General features: G+C 47.3%; 1 protein-coding gene and 1 pseudogene across 4 annotated transcripts in view; both read right to left on the reverse strand.

Moving 5' to 3' along the window:
• The window catches only part of BID (BH3 interacting domain death agonist), a 72151-nt gene extending 62368 nt beyond the window's left edge, over positions 1-9783 (reverse strand). For 2 of the 4 annotated variants that reach the window (XM_036455650.2, XM_036455646.2), the window contains exon 1: positions 9727-9783. The gene's annotated coding sequence lies outside the window, so the exon portion shown is untranslated. The other 2 variants (XM_036455648.2, XM_036455651.2) reach the window with 2 other exon arrangements.
• Positions 7967-8112, reverse strand: LOC118731083 (annotated as a pseudogene).
• Positions 9784-11068: the final 1285 nt, after the last annotated feature.

The raw sequence follows: 11068 nt of genomic DNA on the forward strand, positions 1-11068 counted from the left end.
TATGTACTGTACATTGAACCAGCAATCAGCACCTGCCAAATACCCTAAGCCCCTGATTCCTAAGTCCCTAATCATGTGCCTTACATGAACCACCAATCAGCATGTGCCGAGTGCCCTAAGCCCTGTCCCTTCCTTTTCCTCCCCTCAAAAGGCGTGTTCACCCTGACACATGTGCTCTTTCTCCATCTGGAAGTAGCCAGCAGGGTCTTCTCCTCAATAAAGCCTGTGTCCTGATTTCCTGGTTTCCAGCCCTCTGTATCATCTTTCACCTTCAATTCTAAATAACAGCTTTGCCAGGTATAGTAATCTTGGTTGTAGGTCTTGCTATTCATCACTTTGAGTATTTCTTGCAACTCCCTTCCGGCCTGCAAATTTTCTGTTGAGAAATCAGCTGACATTGCACGGATGTTCCCTTGTAGGTAACTAACTGCTTTTCTCTTGCTGCTTTTAATATTTTCTCTTTGCCGTTAACCCTTGGTATTTTAATTATGATGTGTCTTGATATGGGTTCCTCTTGTTTAGCACTCTGCGCTTCCTGGACTTGTAAGTCTATTTCTTTCACCAGGTAGGGAAAGTTTTCTGATATTATTTCTTCAAATAGGTTTTCAATATCTTGCTCTCTTTCTATTCCTTCTGAAACCCCCATAATGAGAATGTTGGTACACTTGAAGTTGTCCTAGAGTAGGGGTGTCGATCTCAATCAGAGAAGGGGCCAAAATCTAAAATCCAGCCTAAATCGCGGGCCGAATGGTTTACTGAACAGTCATAAACTGTCATTATGATGGAAACGCAGCGGAGTGCAGTGATGACAGCGCGGTGCGGGCCACATTGCAAGGCCTGGCGGGATGGATTTGGCCCGCGGGCCTTGTGTTTGACACATGTGTCCTAGAGGCTCCTTAGATTAGCTTCATTATTTTTTGTTTTTTCTTTTTGCTCTTCTGGTTGAGGGTTTTATGCTTCCTCATATTCCACATCGTTGACTTGATCCTCAGAATCCTCTCCTCTACTATTGAATCCCTGTAAATTATCCTTTATTTCAGTTAGTGGATGCTAATTTGTTTCTTTTTCATGTCTTTGACATTCTCACTAAAATCCTTGAAAGTCTCACCAAATCCTTTGCAGTTCTCATTAAAATCCTTGACTAACCTTATAAATGTTGTTTTGAACTCTGTATCTGATAGTTTTATTTACTTCTTTTTTTCCAGAGTTTCTTGTTCTTTCATTTGTGACATATTTCTTTGTCTCTACATTTTGGCTGCTTCCTTATGTTTATTTATATGTATTAGGTAGAGCTGTTATGTCTCCTGAAATTGGTGGAGTGGCCTTGTATAGCAGGTATTCTGTGGGGCCCAGTAGCTCAGCTTCCTTGGTCACCTAGGCTGGGTACTCTAGCTGTGCCCCTGTGAGGGCTGTGTACCACAGTCTTATTGTAGTTGAGCCTTGACTTCTGTTGGCATCACTAGGAGGAGGTGACCTGTAGGCCAGCTAGTTGTGAGGACCAGTGAGACTATAGAAGAACCGCTATACAGGAGATACCCTATGGAGCAGGACTTGCTTCAGTGGGGCTTTGGTGCTCACTGAGTCTGCTCCTTGAGTGTGTTGCTTATAGATGTATGAAGTTATAATATGCTATGGTCTGAAGCTGTCCACTGGGTGCAATGACTTTGGGGCCTCCAGGGAAGTGCACAAAGCCATTGCCTGGGGCCACTAGGAGCTACAGAGCCATCTGCAGATGGCTGTTACTTGCATTGGGCTTGAAAGTATCCAGGATAGGCCAAACTATGAAGCTGCTGCTAATGCCAATTCTTGGGCCTCTTATTAATAACTGTGGGGCATGCTGGTGCCAGTTGATGCTTTTTAAAGAGATTTTAGCAAAATCTGAAGCCTGAGCAAGAACAGGCCTTCCATACAGAAAAGCTCCTGCAAACAGCTTGGGTAGGGCTGTAAATTGGAAGGGACTGAGTCTCAGAGAATCAACAGGGTGGAACCAAACTCTGATATGGCTGCCATTCATCTCTGGGATGGGGGAGGTCCCAGCAAAGTAATAATGACCCTTGCAAGCTCTCTGGTCTGGGAGAAAGCCACCCTGGAGTTCCTGCCCCAATGCCAAACAATCGAATTCCTCCCCATATGTCTCTGGATTCCCCCCAAAGGCTGCTGCCCCAGTACTAGAGCCCAGAGAGAGCAATTGCCAGTAAGTTTGTGCACCGGCCCTTTAAGAGGATCTTCCTGCGTCTCCAGCAGCCTCCTTGTCACTCAGTCACAATTCCAGCTGGTTTTTACAATCTGAAGTTATGGGGCTTCTCTTCCCAGCTCTGATACCCTGGGCTGGGGACTTGGTGTGGGAATAGAAGGCCTCCACAGCAGAGATATCCCTCCCAATAAAAATAAAAATTAAACAACACACACATGGGTGTCAGACCAGCCATTCCGAGCCTCTGCCCTTCCTACTAGTCTCAATGTACTTTCTTTTTTACTTCTCTAGTTGTAGGACTTCTATTCAGCCAGATTACAGCAGTTCTAAATGGTTGTTCTGTATTTTAGTTATAACTGTGATGTGGTTATGGGAGGCAGTGAGAACCAGTGTTACCTATACCAGTGTTATCTTGGTTCCCCTTATGGCAGGAGCTTACTAACTGCCAACTGGGGGTTCTCATTGAGACCAGGCAGAAGCCTTGGCATGAAGCTTTGCAAAAGCTCCATGGGAGCCAAAACTAGGTTGGCTCAGTGGATAGAACATCAGCCTGTGGACTGAAGGGTCCCGAGTTCAATTCCGGTCAGGGGCATGTACCTTGGTTGCGGGCACATCCCCAGTGGGGGTGTGCAAGAGGCAGATGGTCGATGTTTCTCTCTCATCGACATTTCTAACTCTCTGTCCCTCTCAATTCCTCTCTGTGTAAAATCAATAAAATATATTAAAAAAAAAAAAAAAAAGAGCATGTACCTTGGTTGCAGGCACATCCCCAGTTTGGGGGGGGGGGGGGAGCGCAAGAGGTAGCTGATGGATATTTCTCTCTCATAGATGTTTCTAACTCTCTATCCTTCTCCCTTTCTCTCAATAAAAATCAATAAAAATATTTTTTTTAAAAAAAGCTCCATGAGACCCTGGCATCCTAACCCCAGCACAGAGGCCTCTCTCGGCATGGTGGCAGCTCCACTTCTGTGCAGCCCTCTCCTAGGCATTCACATTCTTCCACCAGAACAGACTACCTATTCTATGGGCCTGAGGTAAGTGGTCTTTTATATCTGGTTTATGACTTAAAGGTACTCTTTTCCCTTTTGAAACTCCACCTCCAGCACCAGTTCCACCATCCAGAAACTGATAGGAATACTGAGGGGAGAGGGTAACTTAAAAACAAACCACTTCCATGTTTTCTAAGTTGGTAGCTTCTAGGACCCTTGACACAAACACAAAAACAAAAAAAACAAAAAAAAAACTCCACAAAAACTTAGACTTTTATTTGCAGGGCTGCAGAACCTCCTAAAGTAGTTGTTTTGTGTTTCATCCAGATGATCATGTTTGCCTTCTATTCCTATCTCCCCCATTTTGACTAATGCAGGCAGGAAGAGGAGGGGGAAGGACTGAATCAGGGGTAGCGGCTGCAGAGCCTGAGGGGATGGTTCTTGAAGAAACATCCCATGGAGAGGGTCCGAAACAGTGCCCTGAAAGCATCACCCTCTCCTATGCACATCATTATCTTGTCACCTGGGCTACCTTCAAGGGAGGAGAATCATAAAAAGATCATGATCCTTCTCTCAGTCCCTCATCCTCAATGTCTAGCAGGTCTGAGATGCAAAGGTGGATGGGCCCTATTTGGGGAACGGAGCAATGAGAAGCTGAGAATCCAGGCAGAGCAGAGTAATGGTTACAGCTAGAACTCCAGAGTCTGACTCCCATCAGTTGTGACCCAGGGCAGCAAGTTACTTAACTTCTCCATGCCTCAAGTTTTCCCATCTAAAGAACAGGGATAAGGAGAAACCAAGATGGCGATATAGGTAAGCACCTAAACTGCTGCCTTGTACAACAATTTCAAAACTACAACTAAAAGACAGAATGGACTTCATCCAGAACCACAGGAAAGCTGGTTGAGTGGAAATTTTACAACTAGAAGGGAAGAAAAAAGCTCACGGAGAATCAGAGGAGCTGCAAAGAGCTGAGGTACAGAGACACGTGCACAGAGAGTAAGGGTGGCTGAGTGCCTGGCTGACTTTCTCTGGCAGGAGGGAGAAGGAAGCCCCCGACTGCCCTGAATCCCAGTTCTGGGAAAAACCCCGTTGGCCAGCTCATATGGGGGGAGTCTGGACTGTCAGGTAGGAAGAAAGGCACACGAAGACTCGGAGACTCAGGGAAGCTGCGGCGGGCAGGGGTCTGGAGGTGCGCGCACAGAAGACTGACTGCAGAGGTTGTTGCTGGCTTGCCCTAGCAAAAGGGAGTTGGAAGCTCCTGACTGCACTGAACTCCAGTTCCAGGTGAGCCTCTGGGAACCCACACTCTTACGGGGGGTATCAATGTCTGGTGGAAACTCAGGGGAGCTGTGAAAGGCAGAGGTCTGGAGGCTCACGCACAAGGGCAGGGCTGACGAAAGCCAAGACTATCTGCTTAGCCCTTAGACTTCACCTCATTCGAGCTGAGCACAGAGGCTTTTGCAATTTTGCAAGTCTTGACTCAAAGTAGACATAGCTGATACTCACAGCCAATTGGCCTGGAGGTCAGTTCCTCCCAGTGATATCAACAATATCAAGACTTAACTATGACAAGGCGGTACACCAAGTCCACAAAGAGGTGCACCAAGAGTGTACACCTCAGGTAACTGGGGAGGCCAACCCACTGGGCCATAGGATACCAAACACACAAAGCTACCCTACCAACTCAGGGAAGCAGTGAAAATGTAAAGACAAAGAAACAGATCACAAACGAAAGAAATGGAGGAAAACAAATAACTGGATATAGAATTCTGAACCATGGTTATAAAGTTTTTCAAGAATTTCCTAGAAAAGGCTGATAAATTTAGCGAGACTCTTGAGAATATGAAAAAGGACCACTAGAAATTAAACATACACTGACTGAAATAAAAAATATTATACAGAGACCCAACAGCAGACTAGAAGAATGTAAGAATCAAGTCAAAGATTTGAATTACAAAGAAACAAAAAACACTCAATCAGAAAAGCAAAAAGCAAAAAGAATAAAAAAGTTGAAGACAGTGTAAGAGGCCTCTCAGACAACTTCAAGTGTAGCAACATCAGAATTATGGGGGTGCCAGAAGAAGAGAGAGAGCAAGATACTGAAAACCTATTTGGAGAAATAATGACAGAAATCTTACCCCACCTGGTGAAAGAAATAGACTTACAAGTCTAGGAAGCACACAGAACCCCAAACAAAAGGAATCCAAAGAGGAACACACCAAGACACATCATAATTAAAATGCCAAGAGCAAAAGACAGAGAGAGAATATTAAAAGCAGCAAGAGAGAAACAGTTAACTACCTACAAGGGAGCACCCATACGATTGTCAGCTGATTTCTCAACAGAAACTATGTAGGCCAGACAGGAGTGGCAAGAAATATTCAAAGTGATGAATAGCAAGAACCTACAACTAAGATTACTCTACCCAGCAAAGCTCATTCAGAATGGAACGTCAGATAAAGAGCTTCATAGATAAGAAAAAGCTAAAGGAGTTCATCACCACCAAACCAGTATTATATAAAATGCTAAAAGGTATTCTTTAACAAGAGGAAGAAGAAAAAAGTAAAGATAAAAATTATGAACAACAAATACATATCTATCAACAAGTGAACCTAAAAATAAAGTAAATTAAAAATCTGAGGAACAGAATAAACTGGTGAATATAATAGAATCAGAGGCATAGAAAGAGAGTGGACTGATAATTCTCAGGGGGAAAGGGATATGGGGGTGCAGGAAGAGACTAGACAAAAATCGTTCTCCTATATGGATGAGGACAGTGGTGGGGGGGTAAGGGCAGAGAATGGGGTGGGAACCGGATGGAGGGGAGCTATAGGGAGAAAAAGAAGAAACAATTGTAATAATCTGAACAATAAATATTTATTAAATTAAAAAAAATAAAAGTAAAAGAACAGGGATAACCTAGTTTCTGATTACCACAATGTCCAAATGAGCTACTTAATGCACATAAAATTCTCTGTGAGTGCATCTGACTTACAGTGAGCTCTGTATGTCATGGCCACCATCTTCAATTAGCTGTCCTTTTCAGACCTGTCATTGGCTTTGGACAAGAATACATGTAGTAGCCTCTAGAGGTGGCCAATTAGGTGTGGCAACCAAGAAGCTGTTAATCAGATCCTGTGCGTGAGATACCCAATGGGGTGGGTAGCTGGCCTCAGGAGGCATACCAGGCTTGCATTGCCCTCCACAGCTTTAGCCTGGCAAATGGGCACCTGAGGTACAATCACAGGAAGCACTTCCCGTGGCCACAAATCTAGAGTGAGGGTTCTCATGAACTGAAAGCCCAGAGCCAGCATCCTGAGTACCATCACCAGGACTCACATAATCCTTGATTAGGATGGCTGCTTGGCTGTGAATACTGACAATTACAGCTTCTCATCCCATTCCCCAATCTCTTTACCATACACTAAACAGAAAAAGAACATCATTCACTATCTTTCAAAACTCCTGCCCTGGAAAGCTCCATAATCAAATATCATTCTTCCCCTGTATGCCCTCATCCTTCGTGAGTCCAGGTGCCTGGGGCTCCTGGACAAGCCATTCTCATTAACAAATGAGTGGAACCTCTAGATCCTCCAATTAGTCTCCCAGGTTGGCTAAGGCTGTGAGCTGCCCTGGACAAGGCCTCACAGCAGGGTATGCAATGCCTTTCCCATCTGGAGACACCCCTTTTCCATCTAGGCAACTCTCCCGCAGAATTCCTTGCTGCCCTGAGTGCACCTTTCTTTCTTCTGCAGCTAACAAGTTCCTATTAATCCTTCAGAGTCCATCTCAGATAGCCTAAACTCCCCTGGGAGAGGAGTTGGGAGACTGGGTGAAAAAAAGTGAAGTGATTGAGAAGTATAGATTGGCAACCATTCAGAGGTAAAGTACAACACAGGAAATATCTATAATAATAAAATCATAATATGCTAATTAGGCAGGACAGCTGAACAACCTTCCAGACATCCTTCCGGACAGCCTTCTGGACAAAGCTGAGGCTGTGAGGGCCAAGGCAGCCAACAAGGCGGAAGGTCCGAGTCCCTTGCATGAATTTCGTGCATAGGGTCAATAATATTGTAATAACTATGTATGGTACCAGATGGAAATATCAGGGGGAACACTCAGTTAAGTATGTAATTGTCTAACCATTATGCTGTATACCTGAAGTTAATACAAAAATAATACTGACTATAAACTGTAATTGAAAAAAACAAACAAAACAGCAACTCATCCCATGTTCCCACAGTTCTTTGCACCAACACCATCAAGGCCTGCATCCCAACACTGTATAAGCCACCAGTCTGTGTCTCCATCCCCATGAGACAGCACCCTGTCCCTCATGAACCTATGCCCAGCAAGCATAGGCATCCTGAGTACTCAAGGGAGTCTGTGAGATGTTGCCTTTAAGTGTCCCTCCTGTGGGTGCTGCCCTGCACCTCTCCTTGCGTTCCTCCCACCCCAGGAGGGACAAAACAGCTCACAATCTGGGCAGCAGGTGGCCATTTCCCAATGAGGCCTCATAGAGGTCTGTCCACCTAACCTTTATTTTTTTTAAATATATTTTTATTGATTTCATAGAGGAAAGGAGGAGAGACAGAAACATCAATGATGAGAGAATATCATTGATCGGCTGCCTCCTGCACGCCCCCCACTTGGGATCAAGCCTGCAACCTAGTCATGTGCCCCTGACAGGAATCGAACCCAAGATCCTTCAATCCACAGGCCAACACTCTAACCACTGAACCGAACCAGCTGGGCTGTCCACCTAACCTTTTTTTTTCTATGTGCCTCAGGCATGAACCAGCTCTGGCCACTGACACAGGCATCAAGCTAGGATAAACTAAGGACTGTACGTCTGCTTTGCCCCTGACTGACATAAGACCAACACCACCAATCAGGTGTCTCCTTGTCCATTGCCAGCTGGTTGTCCACCTAACCTTTAAAACCACAGGACTCCCCTCTCTCTTTCCTCCTTCTCTTCCAGAACAGTTACTTCCAGTGGAGTCCTAGGCCACAAGATGGCATAGCCTTAGGTCCAGGTGTGTCCTCTCCAAGTTAGAGCCTGCCATGTACCTCAGATGAGTGGAGATGGAATGTGGAAAAACCACTCCTTCTGCAGCTCCTTCAAACTCCCTTCTATTATAGAAAGAGGCCAGCTGAGAGGCCACTGAATGAGGCTTGAGCTAACAGATATGACTTGGCAGGAAGACCAGGCAGGATGGGTTGGTAAGCCTAGTGGTGGAATGAGGCAGTTGAATGAAAAGGTGGGGGCACTCTATGTTGGGTCCCCATCCTACTCCTCAACCCCTTCCAGGCCCATCAGATGAAGGCCAATCCAATCCCAGAAGGCACAGGCCCAAACCCAAAGCCAACTCTATAGAGGTCTTAACTGTGCTCCTCAAGCTGGTCCCTCTCCGTCCTACCACTAGCCCAGCACTGGCTGCACATTCCTGCTGGTGGGTGAATGAATAAATAACACCCTGCCACTGCAACCTCTTGGTTACTGATGATTTCAGAGCTCTCCCAGAGTCTCCTGCGTCATTCAAACTGTTTTCTACCACCAGCCAGTATTTGTACACAATTTCTAATAGTTCTAAGGCAGGCACTCTGACCTCACTGAGGCAGGTGTTGGGGAAAGTGCTATAGACCAGAGTCCAAGGTCTGCGTCTAGATTTGGGTTCCAGATCTGGGGCCCACCCATCCATTCTCGTTGGCTTTCTCTTTTCTGGGGTGGTACCCAGTGGCCTCCAATCTAACCTACACGCGGCGGAGTGTCTGGAAGTCCTCACCCAATCTCCACTCTGCTCCCCCTGCATTGTGGCTGGCTGAGGCCCCACAGACTACTGCCAAACCGAGGTTCACGCGGGGCGGAGAGGACAAAACCTCTCCCAACCCCCAAAGGCCGGGGCTTCTCGGCAAAGGGACTGAACCATGGAGCCGCGCGGGCCTCCGCTGCGAGCCTCCCGGCGACGTCGGGGCCACGGGACCGAGTCGGGAGACCAGACCAGGGCGGCCCCACGCCGGCGGGAAGGACCGCGGTGCGCCCCGGGCCCCTCGCCTTCCGTTCCCACCCCGGGGTGCTGGCGGTCAGGGGCCACCCCGGAGGGCGGGCCGGCGGCGCACACCCCGTCCCCACGCAGGGCCCCGTGAGCCTGGAGCTCCTCGCAGATCCCTAGGAGGGACCGGAGCCGAAAGCCGGGACCTGGCGGCTACTCACCCCCACCGCTGCCGGAGGCTGAGAGAGGCAGCGGGGCGGGCACGGAACCGTGGAGGAGGCGCCGCCGCCGACTTCCTCCGTCTGGGCGGCCCCCGCGCCCCGCGAGGGCTCCCCCCGCCCCCATCTCCCGGCCTCGCCCCGCCTCTCTCGGCCCCGCCCCGCCCCCCGCCAGGCCCGCCCCGCCTCCCCGGCCCCGCCCCGCGCCTGGCCGCGCGGGCCCTGAGGTTGGGGCTCCTGGAGCCCTGCAAGGCCTGGGAGATCAGCCGATATTCAGAGGAGGGGGTCCTTGCCAAGGGAGCCCTATGGGAAGGTTGACCAATTACTCAGGCGACGCAGGGATAATTCGCAGTGTTTCTCGCGTGGAACTGCTTTCAGAACCCCCGGGACTGGTTCTGAAGAAGCCTCAGGGGTGCCCAGTGCCCCGGACGCAAAGATGGAGTCAAAGCCCCCTCACCAGGCCCCATGCTCAGATGGCCCCAGTATGACCGTCTGGCCGCCCCAAACCAGAATCACTTGAGGCCCCAAGAAACAGAAACAAACAGAAAAGTGAATTTCTAGAAAGGATGAGGAAGCAAATAGGACCAAGGAAGTTGCTCTACCGGAACAGAAGAATAGAAACTGAACTTTAAAAAAAAAAAAAAGAAGAGAAAGACTGAAAGGACTATACCCAAAAATCATCACATGGTTACATTAAAATAATAGAAATCACAATCGGTTTTCTAATTTCTACTTAATTTTGTATTTTCCAATTGTGAGAGTGAACCAGTGATCTTTTCTGTCAAAGAAAGGAGCTCCCCACTATCATAGGTTCTGCCATTTTGATTTGACCTTCAGAGTCTCAGGGGGCTGCCATTTTAGGCTCCAGCTTACCCACCCCCTCCTCTGAATTAGCCAATTGCACAATAATGGAATCCAAGCTCTGAGCTCTGACCAATCAAGTCAGAGTAAAGGGCAGGGCAGACCAGTCAGGGAATAAAATCCCAAGAGACTTACCCTTGGTGTACTTTGCCCATGATTTTCAGCCTGCAACCTAGCCCTTCTAAAGAAGTATCTGTCTTGCCCATGCACTTTTGAGTGTTTGTCTTGTGAAGGAAAAGAGCCACATGCTAACCTGACAAGCTCAGGGGAGGCCTGCATGGCAGTCTTGCAAACTCAGAGACCTAGAATAACCACAAAAGATGGTTTGAAAATCAAATATCTAACTACAAACAGGTTACAATGGGTAGTCATGTCCTAGACCGATATTTCACCTGACAAAGATCAACTAAGATGTTCTTTACTGAGCCCATTTGCCTTCCTGCCTCTAAGATAACATATCTATGAGATGTCTGGGTAACTTCCGTTTTTCTGGAGCCCCTGGGCACAACCAAATGTGGTGGGCACCAGGACAGATACCTCAAATTCCTTCTTTATCATGTTAATTGTTCCTGCACTCACCTAAGTACAAGTCTATCATTTTTTTAAATATATATTTTATTGTTATTTTACAGAGAGGAAGAGAGAGGGATAGAGTTAGAAACATCGATCAGCTGCCTCTTGCACACCCACTACTGGGGATTTGCCTGCAACCAAGGTACATGCCCTTGACTGGAATCGAACCCTTGAGTCCATAGATCGATGTTCTATCCACTGAGCCAAATCGGTTTTACTTTTTATCCAATCCTA

Source organism: Pipistrellus kuhlii, unplaced genomic scaffold (genome assembly GCF_014108245.1).
Source record: "Pipistrellus kuhlii isolate mPipKuh1 unplaced genomic scaffold, mPipKuh1.p scaffold_m20_p_3, whole genome shotgun sequence".
Classification (NCBI taxonomy): domain Eukaryota; kingdom Metazoa; phylum Chordata; class Mammalia; order Chiroptera; family Vespertilionidae; genus Pipistrellus; species Pipistrellus kuhlii.